At 38.7% G+C, this 21,438-nt stretch overlaps 1 pseudogene; it reads right to left on the minus strand.

Moving 5' to 3' along the window:
- The window catches only part of LOC129634477 (ankyrin repeat domain-containing protein 26-like), a 198,795-nt pseudogene that overhangs the window by 155,427 nt on the left and 21,930 nt on the right, over nucleotides 1-21,438 (minus strand).

Here is a 21,438-nt window from a genome sequence, read left to right on the forward strand (position 1 = left end):
GGGCCTTTTATTTCCATAAGGGCGGGGAGGAATGGGAGAGCGGGAGCATCTCCTCTCCTGTTCTGGAGATGCCCTGACTGTCTGATACCCAGATCTTACAGATGGCCTAATTGGGAATGTTTCTCCAAAGTTCTCAGGAGCGGATGGCCTGACTGGGGATATTTCTCTTACTTATTTAGGGATGTTTTCTGCTAGGAGAGGCCGATCCTCATCAGAATGATATGGAGCTGCTGCCTCCTCTAAAGCTGTTTCGTCTTGAGGGGAAAGCTGATCTTTCTTTTCATCTTTATGACTGCTGGTTTTCATAGCAGCTAATACAGTCCTTAGTTCTTGATAGGTATGTATGGACTCTTTATTTTCATTTTCTTTTTTATCAGGTATTGTTTCATTTTCATTGCCTTTTTCTACAGGTACCTTTTCAAGCCCACTTTCTTTTCTATCTGGTATTTTTTCATTTTTAGTTTCCTTTTTAGCGAGTCCTTTTCCAGATTCAAGAGTGGAATCTAAAGCATCTCTAATCATATTCCACAGAGAGAAGGTGTTAGTAGGAATTTTCTCTGGGCCGCGCTGAGCACAATAAGCGCTTAGCTGTTTCCCTACTTTCCCCCAGATATCTAGGTTAACAGTGCCCTCTTGTGGAAACCAAGGGCATTGCTCTTGTACAAATGTAAAAAAGGATTGAATATTAGTTTTCTTAACCTTAATTCCTCTTTTACTTAACAACTTCAAGATTACTCGTATAAAGAGTTGCCGTTCTTTAGTTTCAGTGTTACCCATGTCAGAAAATGTACTATCTTTTCTACTTTTCTCTTCGAAAAGATTTCACTACTTCCCACCCTTCTTTACCCTACCTTATGCAGGGGGTCCCGGGCACCATTGAGTGGTGTCCTAGCCATCCGAAAACTGCACAATTAGGGGGATTAACTGACTGGAAGCCTGGTTTGGGCGCCACTTACCAGGGTCCAGCCCCGGTTGGATCCAGGGATTCCCTCGGGATGATGGCGTTGGCGATTAAGGGATAGCAAAGGCTGAGAGATTTATTAGATGCTCAATAATAACTGGTTTACATGGGAAATGAATAAAGTTCATGACACCAAACTTGCTCTGACCAAGGAGGCCACAGGTGCCCTCTCGAATAGCAGAAGGTGCCCCACCTTAGGCACCTTCTTGAGTGGGTCTTAGAAGACCAGGCAAATAAGTGATCACAGAGGACCCCTGTGCTCCAAATTACTTTGGCATGAAGGAAGAACCGAAGAGAAAAGGAGGAAAAGGAAACAAGAAAGAATGACACGGGGAGACCAAGTTCAGTAAGCAAGGCCCGTAGCTTTATTTTCAACAGGGGCTTTTATACCCTAAGATGCATATAGAGGGTAATAGGGTGTGTGAAATCATGAAAAGTCAGCAGTCTTTGATCCTTATCGAAACCAGGGTTTCTTTTCTGCAAACTTATCGTATGCAAATGGTTTAGGTGATTTACATCATCTTCTGGCCAGAAGGCCTGTTAACATTTTATGACTCTGACAAAGGTTTGTCAACCATAAGACTTATTTTCTCTAAGAGTAATTATTTTAAAGTTTGGCGCCATCCTCCGAAGGTGTTAGATAAAGTTGCATTCCTATAGGGCAAAGGTGCAGTGGGTTTACAACAAAGGAAATAATTTATTACCTTAAGGGTCTAAAGTTGTTAACACCAAGGCCACTACTTATTTTTCCTACATACCTACTATATTAACTGATACACTTCCAAGGATACAATAAAGGGGATGTGGAAACTTGGCAGCAAGCCAATGCTTGCTCAACAATGAAATCTTCTACTAGTTCTATCCTAACAATTTCTAACTCTCTGAGAGGCTCTATACTATTTGAATATCTTAAGCTTCCCATGCCTCTCTCAGCTGGCAGACTGTAAACAATCGTATACATAGCTGTAGGCGTCCGGGTAAACCTGTCAGGCAAGTTAGAGAGCCTTCTGAGGGGTCTGTCAACCAAAACACTCCTGTCACGCCCAGGAACTTTATTAACTGGAGCTGTAAGTTAACTCTTTTTCAGAGAGAGAGATGGTGGTGGGGGACAGCCCCCTGTAAAGTCAGAGGTGTAGGTCAGAGCACAAAGCAATAAAGTAGGCAGACTCTGGTTTTGGGGATAGATGCTCGAGAATTTCCAGGAGGACTCCTGAGGCTCGATCCTGCCTTTGCATATGTCGAGCCTCCTTCCTCATGACCTTTGCCACAGGTGGAGTTCCTCACACTGGCTCCCGGCATCTCCCCCTTTTTAATTTCTTAAAACATGATTTTTCTGTAAAATACAGTTCTTACCTTCTACTTGTCCATTTAATGTCTTTTTTCCTCTTTGGCCAGCAGTTCCAAATAAATGATCCACATATTGCTGTGTTAGGCCCTCAGAGATACTCTGCTAGAATGGATGATAACAATGAGTTGCATGAAGTTTTCCTAATCACTTTTGAAGAAATATCCTACTTTTAACCTGGTGAAGACAGGTTTTGCCAAGATCCCACAGTTTCTATATGACAGAACCAGGATGCTGAATTCAAACACGGTGCTGCATCACCAAGCAGTGGCTGCCACATCTAAGAGATCAGGCCCTTCTTATAGCCTTCCATAGCTGCCTCCTTCAAACAGGGCACCTTTACTTTATGTTACTTCAAGTACGGTTGCCATAAAGGTACTCTGCACATGCTACTTAAGCTATGCAAAATTGTTTGCACTTACTAAAACATCACTAAAGCTAACTGCTGTTATTATAGCCCCACATATTTATTACTGTTTCCCATGCTTTTGCTTCTCTTGAAATGTCCCTTGCAGATCAACTTGACATTCCAAATGTAGCAATACTTTTAAGCCTCAAGCCCTATATTGTCAACATTGATTTGGTAAAAAAAACACAGTAGAAATAAAAATCAAAACTACAATGAGATACCACCTCACACCAGGCAGAATGGCCTTTATCCAGAAGTCTGTTACCTCTTCTGCTGCTTAGTCACTTCAGTCATGTCTGACTCTGTGCCACCCTAGGACTGAAGCCTTCCAGGCTCCCCTGTCCATTGGATTCTCCAGGAAAGAATACTGGAGTGGGTTGTCATGCCCTCCTTTCTGACCCAGGGATCAAACCCAGGTCTCCCACTGAAGGCAGATTCTTTACTGCTCAGCTACAATCAGATACCACCTCACACCAGTCAGAATGGCCATCATCAAAAAGTCTACAAACAATGAATGCCTGAGAGGGTGTGGGGGGAAAGGGAACCCTCTTGCACTGCTGGTGGCAAGGTAAATTGATACAACCACTATGGAAGACTGTATTCAGGTTCCTTAAGAAACTAGGAATAAAACCACCATATGCCTCAGCAATCCCTCTCCTAGGAGTATACCCTGAGGAAACCAAGATGGAAAAAGACACATGCACCCTGATGTTCATTGCAGTGCTGTTTATGATAGCTAGAACATGGAAGTAACTTAGATGGGCATCGACAGATGAATGAAGATGTGGTGGTACATATATACAAACGAACACAACTCAGCTGTAAAAAGAAATGCGTTTGAGTCAGTTCTATTGAGGTGGATGAACCTAGAGCCTATTATACGTAGTGAAGTAAGTCAGAAAAAGAAATATAAATATCTGATACTAATGCATATGTATGGAGTCTAGAAAGATGGTACTGATGAATTTATTTGCAGGGCAGCAATGGAGAAAGAGAGAGAACAGACTTAGAGACACGGGTGAAGGGGAAGAGGGGAGAGGGGAGAGGGTGAGATGTATGGAAAGAGTAACATGGAAACTTACAATTCCATATGTAAAATAGATAGTCAATGGAAATTTGACCTATCACTCAGGGAACTCAAAGAGGGGCTCTTCAACAATTTAGAAGGGTGGGATGGAGAGGGAGATTGGAGGGGGGTTTGGGAGGGAGGGGACACGGGTGTACCTAAGAGTGATTTCTGTTGTTGTCTGACAGAAAACAACAAAATTCTGGAAAGCAATTATCCTTCATTTAAAAATAAATGGATTTTTTTTACAACCCTATTTGAACATTCAGATGGTTTACTGCCTCTTTTCCTGTAAACAGCACACTAACGACTGTAACTTCTTATCTATGTCTTCTGGAATGGTAGGTAAAGATTAAAGGAATGACCTAGATATAAAAAAAGGAGTAAAACTATGATTATCCAAGTTGAAAGTTTAAAAGTTTTCAAATACATTTATGATGAACAACAAGGACTCAATATTCACATCGGGAAAGAAAAAAAAAAAAAAACAAGTAAAAAAATCAAGTAACCCCAATGACTAACTTTTCTATATGGAAGAATTTACATGTTATTTTCACATAACAAATAATTGACATGGTAATTTAACATCTATAAACACTGAAATTAATTAAGTTTCTTTAAAATAGTATGGGGGGCCGCGGTCCTAAGATGGCAGAGGAATAGGATGGGCAGACCACTTTCTCCATCACAAATTCATTGAAAGAACATTTGAACGCTGAGCAAATTCCACAAAACAACTTCTGAATGCTGGCAGAGGACATCAGGCACCAAGAAAGGCAGCCCATTGTCTTCGAAAGGAGGTAGGACAAAATATAAAAGATAAAAAGAGAGAAAAAGAGGTAGGGATGGAAATCCATCCCAGAGAGAGAGTCTTAAAAGGGGAGAAGTTTCCAAACACCAGGAAACACTCTCACTGGTGGGTCTGTGGGGAGTTTTGGAATCTCAGAGGGCAACATAACCAGGAGGAAAAATAAATACATAAATAAATAAAACCCACAGATCACGTGCCTAACTGGAACTCCCTGCACTTGCATCCACCACCAGCAAGTGGGGGCTGAATAGGGAGGCACGGGCTGCACTGCTTAGGGTAAGGACTGGGCCTGAATGCCCTGAGGGGGAAATCTGAGGGAACTAACATGAGATAGCAACCCAAACTGTGGGATAGCCAGAGAGAGAGAGTAGAGAGAGAGAGAGAGAACTATCCTGCAAAAAGCCCTAACCTAAGGCACTGCCAGGCCTGCTCAAAAAACAAAGGACTGAGCGAATACCAGAGGAGAGCTAGATGGCTGCGGGTCGGCCCATCCCCAACTGGAGACAGGGAGGCAGGAGGGGGGCAGCCAGAGCTGGAAAGAGGCAAACTCGGCCCCAGAGAGGCATCCTCTACCAAGCTGCAAGCAAGCAGCCAGTCACTAACCAAAATCCCTTGGGATTCTGGATGGTTGACTTCTGCCGGCAGGGTCACAGCCAGAGATCAGCTCCCCAGAAGAGACATAAGGCACACTGGAGATGGGAGCACCCATTGCCACCCAGGAAACCAAGCGGCTGGGGCCAGGGATGTGATAAGACGCACTACCCACCTGGGGAGACAGCGCTCACCAAGCACCTGGTCGCCTGAGCTGCTCGGACCTGGGAAGGACAAAAAATGCAGGCCCAACCAAGTCTGCCCCTTTGTGGACTACCTGAGAACCTGAACCTGAGTGGCTTAGACCTCAGAAGTTCACGCAACCCAGGGCCCACCTCAGATAGTTCCTCAGCAGAGCAACCTACAGCCTGAGGAGTGTAGAGTAGGAAAGCATATGCACCATGAGCAGGGGCAAACCAAGTTTGGCCGAGACGCTGCAAGTGCTCCCCACACATGCCAGTGATATTTATTTGCAGTGTCCCTCTGTCCCCACAGCAGTACTGAACAAGTGAGCCTAAATAAGTGACCACCTTCACCCCCTTGTGTCAGGATAGAAATTAGACACTGAAGAGAACACAAATGAAAGAAGCTAAAATAAACAGAGGGAACTGCTTTGGAAGTGACAGGTGCAACAGATTAAAACCCTGTAGTTAGCAGTGACTACATTGGAAGGGGCCTATAGATCTTGATAAGTATAAGCTGGATTAAGGAACTATCTGAAACTGAATTGACCCCACACTGCCCACAACAGCACCAGAGAAATTCCTAGACATATTTTTACTATTATCATTATTTATTTATTTTTATTTTTAAGTTCTCTATTACTCTGTCATGGTTTTTGTAGACCGGGACCTGGGGACTGGAGTCGACAAGAAGAGGGATGCAGGGGACCCAGGTCTCGAGGGAAACAAGTCTCGAGTGCTTTGTTTGCAGAAAAGCATGTTTATATATCTTCATACAAGGCAGCTTTAGGCAGTAAAAAAAAAAAAAAAAAAAAAAAAAAAAACTGAGCAAAAACAAAGCCAAGCAAATAACAATCTTCGAAGAGCCAGAGAGCATTGCATGTCCGCATAACTGAACAGATCACGTTTCAGTGAGGTCACTGGAGGGAGTCACTGAAGGGACCAAGCAGGTGCCCTTTCTCAGGATCTCAGTCCCAGGAACTGGGTGCAGCTCTGCTCGTTCCTGCAGCAATTGATGAGGAATAGAGAATCCTTGAGAAATGGCACACAAAAGAAAAGAATAGCATATTGGATTCCTTAAAGCTGAATGTCCCCTGACATTACTCCTTTAATTTTCATTTTTAGAACCTACTGTTACCTTGCAAAAAAAAAAAAAGACCCTAATTTTAAAGCAAACTTCATATATATATTTCATAATTTTTGTGACTTTGTTTTGTTTTGCTAATATTGTATTTTTCAGTCTAACCTCTACTCTAGATTTTTCATCTTTGCTTTTTGGTATTTATTATCAATTTCATACCTTTAAGAACCTAATCTTCAGTACCCATTTTAACTTGGGAGTATGAGTAGTGGCTTGATTGCTCTCTCCCCTTTTTGACTCTGCCTTGTCTGCACCAGGTCGCCTCTATCTCCTCCCTGCCCCTTTTTTTCTCTACCCAACTCTTTAAATCTCTTTGTGTGTTCTGGACTGTGGAGAATACTTAGGGACCTGATTAGTGCCTCGATCTCTCTCTCTCCTTTTCATTCACCCTTTTCTCCTCCTGGTCACCTCTGTCTCCTTCCTCCCTCTTCTCTTCGCTTTGTAACTCCATGAACGTCTCCAAGGGGTCCAGACTGTGGAGAGCACATAGGCAATTTATTACTGGCTAGCTTGCTCTCACCCCTTTTGATTCCCCCTCTCCTACTCCTGGTCACCTCTATCTCCCTTCTCCCTCTTCTCTTCTCCATGTAACTCTGTGAACCTCTCCATGTGTTCCTTACTGTGGAGGAGCTTTTCATCATTAACCTAGATGTTTTATCATTGGTGCTGTATAAATGGAGAAGTCTTGAGGCTACTGTAAGAATAAGATTGAAAACCAGAGGCAGGAGGCTTAAGTCCAAAACCTGAGAACACCAGAGAACTCCTGACACCTGGGAACATTAATAGATAAGAGCTTATCCAAAAGCCTCCATACCTACACTGAAACCAAGCACCACCCAAGAGCCAACAAGTTCCAGGGCAAGACAAGCCAAGCAAATTCTCCAGTAATGCAGGAACATAGCCCTGAACTTCAATATACAGGCTGCCCAAAGTCACACCAAACCCATAGACATCAAAAAACTCACTACTGGACACTTCATTGCACTCCAGACAGAAGAAATCCAGCTCCAGCCACCAGAACACCGACACGCGCTTCCCTAACCAGGAAATCTTGACAATCCAACTATCCCCACCCACAGTGAGGAACCTCCACAATAAAGAGGAGCCACATACTTCCAGAATACTGAAAGGCCACCCCAAACACAGCAATCTAAATAAGATGAAAAAACAGAGAAATACTCAGCAGGTAAAGGAACATGATAAATGCCCACAAAACCAAACAAAAGAGGAGGAGATAGGGAGTCTACCTGAAAAGAATTCAGAATAATGATAGGAAAAATGATCCAAAATCTTGAAAACAAAATGGAGTTACAGATAAATAGCCTGGAGACAAGGATTGAGAAAATGCAAGACATGTTTAACAAAGACCTAGAAGAAATAAAAAAGAGTCAATCAATAATGAATAATGCAATAAATGAGATAAAAAAAACACTCTGGAGGGAACCAACAGTCGAATAGTGGAGGCAGAAGATAGGATAAGTGAGGCAGAAGATATAATGGTAGAAATAAATGAAGCAGAGATGAAAAAAGAAAAAAGAACTACAAGAAATGAGGACAACCTCAGAGACCTCTTGGACAATGTTAAACGCCCTGACATTCAAGTGAGAGGAGTCCCAGAAGAAGAAGACAAAAAGAAAGGCCATGAGAAAATACTTGAGCTGATAATAGTTGAAAACGTCCTTAAAATGGGGAAGGAAATAGTCATCCAAGTCCAAGAAACCCAGAGAGTCCCAAACAGGATAAACCCAAGGCAAAACACTCCAAGACACATATTAATCAAATTAACAAAGAACAAATATTAAAAGCAGCAAGAGAAAAACAACAAATAACACACAAGAGGATCCCCATAAGGATAACAGCTAATCTTTCGATAGAAACTCTTCAGGCCAGAAGGGAATGCCAGGACATACTTAAAGTGATGAAAGAGAAAAACCTACAACCCAGATTACTGTACCCAGCAAAGAGCTCATTCAAATATGAAGGAGAAATCAAAAGCTTTACAGATAAGCAAAAGCTGAGAGAATTTAGCACCACCAAACCAGCTCTTCAGCAAATGATTAAGGATCTTCTCTAGACAGGAAACACAGAAAGGGTGTATAAACTCGAACTCAAAACAACAAAGTAAATGGCAACAGGATCATACTTATCAATAATTAACTTAAATGAAAGTGGGTTGAATGCCCCAACCAAAAGACAAAGTCTGGCTGGATGGATACAAAAACTAGACCCCTATATATGTTGCATACAAAAGACAACTTCAAAACAGGGGACACATACAGACTAAAAGTGAAGGCCTGGAAAAACTTATTTGACACAAATGGAGACCAAAAGAAAGCAGGAATAGCAATACTCATATCAGGTAAAATAGACTTTAAAATAAAGGCTATGAAAAGAGACAAAGAAGCAAACTACATAATGACCAATGGATCAATCCAAGAAGAAGATATAACAATTAAAAATATATATGCACCAACAGAGGAGCACCACAATATGTAAGGCAAATGCTAACAAGTATGAAAGCAGAAATTAACAATAACACAATAATAGTGGAAGACTTTAATACCTCACTCACACATATGGATAGATCAACTAAACAGAAAATTAACAAGGGAACACAAACTTTAAATGATACAATGGACCAATTAGACCTAAATGATATCTATAGGACATTTTACCCCAGAACAATGAATGTCACCCTTTTCTCAAGTGCACATGGAACATTCTCCAGGATAGATCACATCCTGGGTCATAAATCTAGCCTTGGTAAATTAAAAAAAAAAAAAAGAAAAGAAATCATTCCAAACCTCTTTTCTGACCACAGTGCAGTAAGATTAGACATCAATTACAGGAGAAAAACTATTAAAAATTCCAACATATGGAGGCTGAACAACACGCTTCTGAATAACCAACAAATCACAGAAGAAATAATAAAAAAAAATGCATAGAAACTAAGGAAAATGAAAACAAAACAACCCAAAACCTATGGGACACTGTAAAAGCAGTGTTATGGGGAAGGCTCATAGCAATACAGGCACACCTCAAGAAACAAGAAAAAAAGTCAAATAAATAACCTAACTCTACACCTAAAACAACTAGAAAAGGAAGAAATGAAGAACCCCAGGGTTAGTAGAAGGAAATAAATCTTAAAAATTAGGGCAGAAAGAAATGCAAAAGAAACAAAAGAGACCATAATAAACAAATCTAAAAGCTGTTTCTTTGAGAAGATAAATAAAACTGACAAACCATTAGCCAGACTCATCAAGAAACAAAGGGAGAAAAATCAAATCAACAAACTTAGAAATGAAAATGGACAAATCACAACAGACAGCACAGAAATACGAAGGATCTTAAGAGACTACTATCAGCAATTATATGCCAATAAAATGGACAACTTGGAAGAAATGGACACATTCTTATAAAAGTATAACTTTCCAAAACTGAACCAGGAAGAAATAGAAAATCTTAACAGACCCATCACAAGCACAGAAATTGAAACTGCATTCAGAAATCTTCCAGCAAACAAAAGCCCAGGTCCAGATGTCTTCACAGCTGAATTCTTCCAAAAATTTAGAGAAGAGCTAACACCTATCCTACTGAAACTCCTCCAGAAAATTTCAGAGGAAAGTAAACTTCCAAACTCATTCTAGGAGGCCACCAAAACCCTAATACTAAAACCAGACAAAGATGCCACAAAGAAAGAAAACTACAGGCCAATATCACTGATGAACATAAATGCAAGGATCCTTAACAAAATTCTAGCAAACAGAATCCAACAACATATTAAAAAGATCATACATCATGACCAAGTGGGCTTTATCCCAGGGATGCAAGGATTTTTCAATATCCACAAATCAATCAATGTAATACACCACATTAACAAATTGAAAGATAAAAACCATATGATTATCTTAATAGATGCAGAGAAAGCCTTTGACAAAATTCAACATCCATTTATGATAAAAAACTGTCCAGAAAGCAGGAACAGAAGGAACATACCTCAACATAATAAAAGTTATATATTACAAACTCACAGCAAACATTATCCTTAGTCGTGAAAAATTGAAAGCATTTTCCCTCAAGTCAGGAACAAGACAAGGGTACCCACTCTCACCACAAGGGTGTCCACTCTATTCAACATGGTTTTGGAAGTTTTGGCAACAGCAATCAGAGCAGAAAAAGCAATAAAAGAAACCCAGATTTGAAAAGAAGAAGTAAAACTTTTTGTTTGCAGATTACATGATCTTCTACATAGAAAACCCTAAAGACTCCACCGGAAAATACTAGAGCTAATCAATGAATATAGCAAAGTTGCAGGATATAAAATTAACACACAGAAATCCCTTGCATTCCTATACACGAACAATGAGAAAACAGAGAAATTAAAGAAGCAATTCAATTCACCATTGCAACGAAAAGAGTAAAATACTTAGAATATACCTACCTAAAAAAACATAAGACCTATACATAGAAAACTATAAAACACTGTTAAAAGAAATCAAAGAGGACACAAATAGATGGAGAAATATACCATGTTCATGGATTGGAATAATCAATATAGTGAAAATGAGTATACTACCCAAAGCAATCTATAGATTCAATGCAATAGCTATCAAGCTACCGACGGTATTTTTCACAGAACTAGAAAAAATAATATCACAATTTGTATAGAAATACAAAAAAAAAAAAAAAAAACTTCGAATAGCCAAAACAATCTTATGAAAGAATGGAACTGGAGGAATCAACCTGCCTGACTTCAGGCTATACTATAAAGCTACTATCAAGACAGTATGGTACTGGCACAAAGACAGAAATATAGATCAATGGAACAATATAGAAAGCCCAGAGATAAATCCATGCACCTATGGACACCTTATTGATGACAAAGGAGGCAAGAATATAGAATGGACAAAAGACAGTCTCTTTAACAAGTGGTGCTGGGAAAACCGGCCAACCACTTGTAAAAGAATGAAACAAGAACACTTTCTAACACCATACACAAAAATAAACTCAAAATGGATTAAAGATCTAAACATAAGACCAGAAACTATAAAACTCCTAGCTGAAAACATAGGTAAAACACTCTCCGACATAATTCACAGCAGGGTCCTCTATGACCCACCTCCCAGAGTAATGGAAATAAAAGCAAAAATAAACATAATGGGACCAAATTAAACTTAAAGCCCTTTGCACAATGAAGGAAACTATAAAGATGCTGCAGAGAGAGATTCAGAATGGGAGAAAATAATAGCAAATGAAGCAACTGACAAAGAATTAAACTCAAAAATATACAAGCAGCTCCTGCACCTCATTCCAGAAAAATAAACGACCCAATCAAAAAGTGGGCCAAAGGACTAAACAGACATTTCTCCAAAGAAGACATACTGATGGCTAACAAACACATGAAAAGATGCTTAACATTACTCATTATCTGGAAAATGCAAATCAAAACCACCATGTGGTACTCTCTCACGTCAGTCAGAATGGCTGCTATCCAAAAGTCTACAAACAATAAATGCTGGAGAGAGTGTGGAGAAAAGGGAACCCTCTTCCATTGTTGGTGGGAAAGCAAACTAGTACAGCCACTATGCAGAACAGTGTGGAGATTCCTTAAAAAACTGGAAATAGAACTGCCATATGATCCAGCAATCCCATTGCTGGGCATACACACTGAGGAAACCAGAAGTGATTGAGACACATGTACCCCAATGTTCACCACAGCACTGTTTATAATAGTCAGGACATGGAAGCAACCTAGATGTCCATCAGCAGATGAATGAATAAGAAAGCTGTGGTACATATACACATTGGAATATTACACAGCCATTAAAAAGAATATGTTTAAATCAGTTCTGATGAGGTGGATGAAACTGGAGCCTATTATACAGAGTGAAGTAAGCCAGAAAGAAAACCACCAATATAGTATACTAACACATTTATATAGAATTTAGAAAGATGGTAAGGATAACCCTATATGCGAGACAGCAAAAGAGACACAGATGTAAAGAACAGTCTTTTGGACTATGGGAGAAGGCAAGGGTGGGATTACTTGAGAGAATAGCATTGAAACATGTATATTATCATATGTGAAACAGATCGCCAGTCCAGGTTCGATGCATGAGACAGGGTGCTCAGGGCTGGTGCCCTGGGATGACCCAGAGGGATGGGATGGGGAGGGTGGTGGGAGGGAAGTTCAGGATGGGGAACACATGTACATCCATGGCTGATTCATGTCTGTGTATGACAAAATCACTACAATATTGTAAAGTAACTAGCCTCCAATTAAAATAAAAAATAAATAAATAAATAAAAATAATGTGGAATGTACATGTTGCTAGAGATATTTTTAAAAGAAAAAATATCTTCCACAGATAATTTTATAAATTCTGCTGGTAATTTTTCTTTCCTTATTATTTAATAATAACAAGTAGTCTATATAAATGGCAACCCACTACAGTGTTCTTGCCTGGAGAATCCCAGGGACGGGGGAACCTGGTGGGCTCCTTTCTATGGGGTTGCACAGAGTCAGACACGACTAAAGTGACTTAGCAACAGCAGCAGCAGTCTATATAAGAAAAAAGCATAAATCGTGATCTCATTCATTTAATGTATGTAATTACCCATTATTTGCTTACATTCAGAAAAAAGAAATCAGAATCTCTCCAAAGGAAAAAATATACTTCTACATTTCTTCTTTCAGAATGTTGCAGCTGAAATTTTTCTCATTTAATGAAGAGAGATTAAGAATCTCATTTATAAAATTATAAATTATAATTTTAGTAAAAATAATAGTAAAATGCTTATGTATTTCCTCTTTATTTTCAGAAAGATCTAAAACAGGGTTAGGGTTAGGGTTGCTATAACCCACCAAGGTTATAGCAAACAGTATGATAAATTAAATAAGTACAGTAAGTATTTGGCGTTGGATACTACTGAGCGACTGAACTAACGTGAAGTTAGAAACCACAAGAAACAGAAAGGCCAGAAATTCTTAATTCATAATACATCTCTGGAGGCCTAAAACAGGGATCATCTTGAATTATCTCTAAACAAAAGTTTTGCTAGGTTAAATAGAAGACATAGCTTCATTAGTTTCAAAGTGAGAATTTAAAAAAAAAAAAAAAAGAGAAATCCCTTCAAATTTAAATAAACTTCCAGAGGGAACAATAAACAAATCACATTGCTGTACATCTGAAACTTAAACAGTATTTTAAACTGACTACACTTCAATTCAACGAAAAAACTAGAACCACCACCAACCTCAAAAACAACCACCAAAAAAAAAAAAAAGAACACATTTTTTTTAGTTATTCATAAAAATCAGCTATATGTCATTCAAAAAAGTATGAGCATTGTTTTTTTTTACAGCCTCACTTTCTCTTATTAAGTTGAATTTGAAATAATTTCTCACATATTTATAATATAGAGTTCCTGGTCTGACTGACCCCACAATTTCTGTTGTGTTTGTATAATATCTGTCTTATCTTCACCCTCATTCCATCTTTTATTCATCTTGTCCTTCTTAAAGGAATTCTTCCCCTTCATCCTCCTCCCCATCTTCATATTCATCTAGTTGTTTTTCCTCAGTGCTATGTAATTCTTTTCTTTCATAACAGCATACTTAGTATGCCAATATTTATAAATCTGAATCATGCACATGTATGGCTCTTATTATCACACCATTTCATATCGTGACTTTGAGTGCTTCTATTTCTGTGGTGGGATACTTTTTGTCACCATAAGGATAGGGGGACTGGTATGTGAACAAATACAGGGAAGGAAGAGTTACAAACAGAACAAACTTACCTTTGTACGACCAAGGCCTGCTACAGACTTGAGAAGTTATGAAACAGGCTCAGGCGATGGTAAGGCAGGATGACAGATGCCCTCAAACCAGGTTGATGGTTTGGGAAATGTTTCAACCACATCTTCAACATTACTATCAGAATTATTTTCCTGAGAGAAAGTTGTACTCTCTTGTCTCAAAATGCCACATTTTGCTTCTAGTACAGTGAAAACAGGAGAGAGTACATGAGAACATGTGTCATTTCAAATCAAGGAATAACACCAGAAGGACAGTCTTCAAATAACTTACTGTTTCTCATGGATTGCTGAGAAGCCTTCATTAGCTTCATTAACTTTGATTTCAGGACATGCTGGAGAAGAAATTAAGAGCTTGAAGAATATAACAAGTATCAACCTGAATGAAAGAATTATAACATCCCCCATTCCTCTATGATCTAACACAATGAGCACAGGCTCTGGAGTCATTCAGATGTGGATTCAAATCCCAGTTCTGTCACTGACTGACCTGCTCATGGGGAAAGGATTATGACAGATGACATCAGAAGCCCCAGATGTTCCTCTCCTTACCCCTGACTGACTGCTATACAAATACTAGGACACTCACTAGATTACTTTCTCTACCAAAATGTTCTAGAGTAATAATTTATCCCCGGTAGTTTAGAGCACTATTGAAAAACTAAGACATTTATATTAATTGCTATATTTTGAAATTTGCTTCCATGATTAATATATACATGGATTATCACTTGTGAAGGGAAATATGAAAGTTTAGGTTTTAACAGAACCTTATTTAGATGGGTTTAGAACTGCAAACACGATAAGCTACTTCTATTCTGTTTGTCAAATAGCTAGAGACCAATGAAACAGGGGAAAAAATTCAGCTGCTTCCATGAAACAGGGAAAAAAAAAAACAAGGTTAAACCCATAGGACAATGATCATGAATGAAAGCCACACTCTAAATAGAAAGCCATAAGCAAACATGCTCACAATAGAGACAGCAAGAGATGGACTTAAAGAACAGACACTGAAGAAATGTGTTATGCAAGGAAAAATTAGGTTAATAGTAAATATAAAAAAAAATTTTTTAAAGGTAGAAGAGGAAGAAGAAAGGAAAAAGTGAGACATTCCTAGTCAAGAACAAACTTTATGGAAAAAAAAAGTATAATAACGTATGTGGAGAAACACATATATTTAGATTTTATATACAATAGATCAGTAACATATCAGTATTCTTAAGGACATACTATGAGCAAAGCCTCCTTTTCATATGATTTTATTAATATATTTTTATGCATCTACACTGTATTTCAAATTTTATGAAAATATCAACATCAGTTCAGCTCAGTTCAATTGCTCAGTTGTGTGCGACTGTCTGCAATCCCATGGACTGCAGCACACCAGGCTTCCCCGTTCATCACCAACTCCCAGAAGTTTTACAAACTCTTGTCCATTGAGTCGGGGATGCCATCCAACCATCTCATCCTCTGTCGTCCTCTTCTCCTCCAGCCTTCAAACTTTCCCAGAACTGGTATTTTCCAATGAGTTGATTCTTCACATCAGGTGCCCAAAGTATTGGAGTTTCAGCATCAGTCCTTTCAATGAATATTCAGGGCTGATTTCCTTTAGAATTGACTAATTGGATCTCCTTGCAGTCCAAGGGACTATGAAGAGTTTTCTCCAATACCACAGTTCAAAAGCAGCAATTATTTGGCACTTAGCCTGCTTTACAGTCCAACTCTCACGTCCATACATGACTACTATAAAAACCATAGGTTAGACTAGACAGAACTTTGATGGCAAAGTAATGTCCCTGCTTCTCAGTCTGCTGTCTAGGTTGGGAATAGCTTTTCATGCAAGGAGCGTCTTTTAATTTTGTGGCTACACTCACCATCTGCAGTGATTTTGAAGCCCCCCAAAAAGAAGTCTGTCATGGTTTCCATTGTTTCCCCATCTATTTGCCATGAAGTGATGGGACCAGATGCCATGATTTTAGTTTTCTGAATGTTTTGCTGTAAGTCAACTTTTTCACTCTCCTCTTTCACTTTCATTAAGAGGTTCTTTAGTTCTTCAATTTCTGCCATCATGGTGGTGTCATCTGCGTATCTGAGGTTATTGATATTTCTTCTAGCTATCTTGATTCCAGCTGTGCTTCATCCAGCCCGGCATTTTGCATGATGTACTCTGCATATAAGTAAAATAAGCAGGGTGAAAATTGATATCCTTGATGTACTCCTTTCCTGATTTGGAACCAGTCTATTGTTCCATGTCACTACATAATGATCAAAGGATCAATCCAAGAAGAAGATATAACAATTATAAATATATATGCACCCAACACGGGAGCACCACAATATGTAAGACAAATGCTAACAAGTATGAAAGGAGAAATTAACAATAACACAATAATAGTGGAAGACTTTAATACCCCACTCACACCTATGGATAGATCAACTAAAGAGAAAATTAACAAGAAAACACAAACTTTAAAAGATACAATAGACCAGTTAGACCTAATTGATATCTATAGGACATTTCATCCCAAAACAATGAATTTCACCTTTTTCTCAAGTGCACATGGAACCTTCTCCAAGATAGATAACATCCTGGGCCATAAATCTAGCCTTGATAAATTAAAAAAAAAATAGAAATCATTCCAAGCATCTTTTCTGTCCATATCCAATTCTAACTGTTGCTTCTTGTCCTGTATACAGATTTCTCCGGAGGCAGGTCAGATGGTCTGGTATTCCCATCTCTAGTTCCTCTGCCTTTTCTAAATCCAACTTGAACATCTGAAGTTCATGGTTCACGTACTCTTGAAGGCTGACTTGGAAAATTTTGAGCATTACTTTGCTAGCATGTGAGATGTGTGCCATTATGTGGTAGTTTGAACATTCTTTGGCATTGCTTTTCTTTGGGATTGGAAGGAAAACTGACCTTTCCCAGTCCTGCAGCCACTGATGAGTTTCCAGATTTGCTGGCATATTGAGTGCAGTACTTTCACAGCATCATCTGTGAGGATTTGAAATAGCTCAACTGCAATTCCATCACCTCCACTAGCTTTGGTCATAGTGATGCTTCTTAAGGCCTACTTGACTTCACATTCCAGGATGTTTGTCTCTAGGTGAGTGATCACACCATCCAGGTTATCTGGATCATAAAGATCATTTTTGTAGAGTTCTGTGTATTCTTGCCACCTCATCTTAATATCTTCTGCTTCTCTTAGGTCCATACCATTTCGTCCTTTATGGTGTCCGTCTTTGCATCAAATGTTCCCATGGTATCTCCAATTTTCTTCAAGAGATCTCTAGCCTTTCCCATTCTATTGTTTCCTCTATTTCTTTGCATTCATCACTGAGAAAGGCTTTCTTATCTCTCCTTGCTATTCTTTGGAACTCTGCATTCAAATGGGTATATCTTTCCATTTCTCCTTTTCCTTTTTCTTCTCTTCTTTCCTCAGGTATTTGGAAGGTCTCCTCAGACAACCATTTTGCTTTTTTGCTTTTCGTTTTCTTGGGGATGGTCTTGATAGCTGCCTCTTGTACAATGTCATGAATTTCCATCCATAGTTCTTCAGGAACTCTGTTTATCAGATCTAATCCGTTGAATCTATTGGTCACTTCCACTGTCTAATCATAAGTGTAAATACTACATGAAACTAATTTCAGAGCAGGAAAACTAATTTAACAACAAAACACTTTACCTTGGTTTTAAAATCTAAGACTTCATCGTCTGATGTAGGCCCTAAATCAATGCCAGGTTTCTTGGGAAACCTTTAAAGCAAAAACATACAATAAAAATGAGTGAGCTCATGTCCTTGAACAAAAGGAAAAAAAAGTGAAAGTTTGTCTATATATTAAATGAACTTTCTTGACATGAATAAAATTTGGCCTGTTTTAAAACAGCTTTTTTTTTTCTTTTCTTTTTTTAAGATTTCTTGATGTGGACCACTTTTAAAGTCTTTACTGAATTAGTTCCAATGGTGCTTCTATTTTATGTTTTGGCTGTCTGACCCTGGGTCATGTGAGATCTTAGCTTCTCTGACTGAGTATCAAACCCACACTGCCTACATTAGAAGATGTCTTACTAACCATCTTAACCACTGCACCCCTAGGGAAGTCTCCAAAAAAGTTGTTCGTTACCTATTTCTGCATCCATCTATCCCAACCTATGAAATATCTAGTTAACACTCATTCTTAGTTTCCATAGCACAGACTGACAGCCAATGTATCGGCAGAGCCTAAAAATAATTTTTCACTAAAAGTTCTGATTGCTGAACTGGAAATCCAATTGATGGACTGAAATAATTCTTGTTTGCCCAAACTGGAATAAACCTGATGACTTAAAACAAAGAGGAAGAATAGGTTTTTCCTTCTCCATTGCCTGTTCAACGTTCAGAGACGAATCTGAGTCCATCCAAAATGGGAGTCTCGGTCTGTCAGCCGACCTACTGAGATGGCACCACTTCTCTCCTTTACTCTAAGGGAATACAGGGATTTTCCCCACAATTCAGTGATGAGAACGAGGACTAGACTTGTAGTGGTGAGCAAGAAGTAGGGTACACAGAAGCTGAACTTTTTTAAAAAGTTATATATATATATATATATATATATATATATATATATATATATATATATATATTGGTGGAGTGGTTTGCCATTTCCTTCTCCAAGGGATCTTCCCGACCCAGAGATCAAACCTGGGTCTCCTGCATTGTAGACAGATGCTTTACCGTATGAGTCATCATTCACTAAATCCAAACCATTTCTAAAAATGTAAGTTCACTTTCATAAGACGTCCAATTTATTATTATATATATATTTATATATATTTATATAAGGAATATATATATATATGGAATTTTTAAAAAACTTTTTTAAAACAAGTTCAGCTTTTTTAAAACTATACTCTCATGACAATTGTCCAACCCACAAAAGAAAATATCTGATCCTAATGAAGTCAACCTATCTCACTCTTTCTGGATCTGTAAGTAATGAAGCTGGTAATCTAGACCTGCTTGGTACAATAGGCAAAATAACTGGTTCTCAACCAGGCATTGTTTTTCTGCCTTCTGTACAATTGGTAGGTATCTTTCAGAAATAATCTCTCACTACTATGCTGCACACTGCCTCAGCTTTGCAGTTATTGTTTATCATTTCTTATCCTACCAGGAAGGGATTATTCAAGTTCCCAGTTTTAATCATGGTAACTATTTCAGTGAGACTAATCACTACAGGGGACTACAGAGGATGAGATGGCTGGATGGCATCACTGACTCGATGGACGTGAGTCTGGGTGAATTCCGGGAGTTGGTGATGGACAGGGAGTCCTGGCATGATGTGATTCATGGGGTCGCAAAGAGTCGGACATGACTGAGCGACTGAACTTAACTGAACTGAATCACTACACAGTGAAAGTTAAAGTGAAAGTGAAGTCACTCAGTTGTGTCTGACTCTTTGCAACCCCATGGACTGCAGCCTACCAGGATCCTCTGTCCATGGGATTTTCCAGGCAGTAGTACTGGAGTGGTTTGCCATTTCCTTCTCCAAGGGATCTTCCCGACCCAGAGATCAAACCTGGGTCTCCTGCATTGTAGACAGATGCTTTACCGTATGAGTAATCATTCACTAAATCCAAACCATTTCTAAAAATGAAAGTTCACTTTCATAAGAGGTCCAATCTGCTGTACTATGACTATAGATGAAATATCCATCATGCTCACTTAATTTTTTTTTCTGATTTACACAAAAATATAATATATGACTTTAGGGTCCATATTAAAGAGGTAGATTTCTTATCAGATAATACTGTCTTTGATGTTAAATCACCTACAATTAACTTCTTAAAGCATTCTGAATACTAGAGTATAAAGAAATCAATTTAAAAATAAAATACACATGCAATTTACACTACTTTTTTCATAATTCTTTCATTATTGAAACTTTCTCATTCCTATTTTATCTATGGTAGAATCACTGAGAGTAATTCGGTATCAGATGATGTACCTGTGTTGCTAATTTCAGGAAAAGTTTTAGATCTCCTTTCTTTATATTCAGAAATCAGTTGGCGAAAGCTATGTGTTAAAAATGCAATAAATAATATTTTAACACTGATACGAAAACCAACTACCAAATTCTTAGATCATTTCAGACAATGTAAGAGATAATATCAAAACTTCAATTGTCGTATACTTTTCAGGTTTCTAAGCTCTATAAACGTTTATTTAACATGTAGTAAAGGAGAAAGTAAAGATATATTTTCACCCTGCTTATTTAATTTATATGAAGAGTACATTATGAGAAACACTGAGCTGGATGAAGCACAAGCTGGAATCAAGATTGCCGAGAGAAATATCAATAACCTCAGATATGCAGATGACACCACCCTTATGGCAGAAAGTGAAGAAGAACTCAAAAGCCTCTTGATGAATGTGAAAGAAGAGAGCAAAAAAGTTGGCTTAAAGCTCAACATTCAGAAAACTAAGATCATGGCATCTGGTCCCATCACTTCATGGCAAATAGATGGGGAAACAGTGACTGATTTTGGTTTTTTTTTTTGGGGGGGGGATCCAAAATCACTGCAGATGGTGATTTGCAGCCAAGAAATTAAAAGACACTTACTTCTTGGAAAGTAAGTTAGATCAACTTAGCATATTAAAAAGAAGAGACATTACTTTCAAGTCAAGGTTATGGTTTTTCCAGTAGTCATGTATGGATGTGAGAGTTGGACTATAAAGAAAGCTGAGCACTGAAGAATCGATGCTTCTAAACTGCGGTCTTGGAAAAGACTCCTGAGAGGCCCTTGGACTTCAAGGAGATCCAACCAGTCCATCCTAAAAGAAATCAGTCCTGGATGTTCATTGGAAGGACTGATGTTGAAGCTGAAACTCCAATATTTTGGCCACCTGATGCAAAGAGCAGACTCATTTGAAAAGACCCTGATGCTGGGAAAGATTAAAGGCAGGAGGAGAAGGGGACAACAGAGGATGAGATGGTTGGATGGCATCACCAACTCAATGGGCATGATTTTGAGTAATCTCTGGGAGTTGGTGATGGACAGGGTGGCTTGGCGTGCTGCAGTTCATGGCGTCCCAAAGAGTCGAACACGACTGAGCAACTGAACTGAACTGAA

The sequence above is a fragment of the Bubalus kerabau genome, chromosome 19, assembly GCF_029407905.1.
Source record: "Bubalus kerabau isolate K-KA32 ecotype Philippines breed swamp buffalo chromosome 19, PCC_UOA_SB_1v2, whole genome shotgun sequence".
NCBI classification, from domain to species: Eukaryota; Metazoa; Chordata; class Mammalia; order Artiodactyla; family Bovidae; genus Bubalus; species Bubalus kerabau.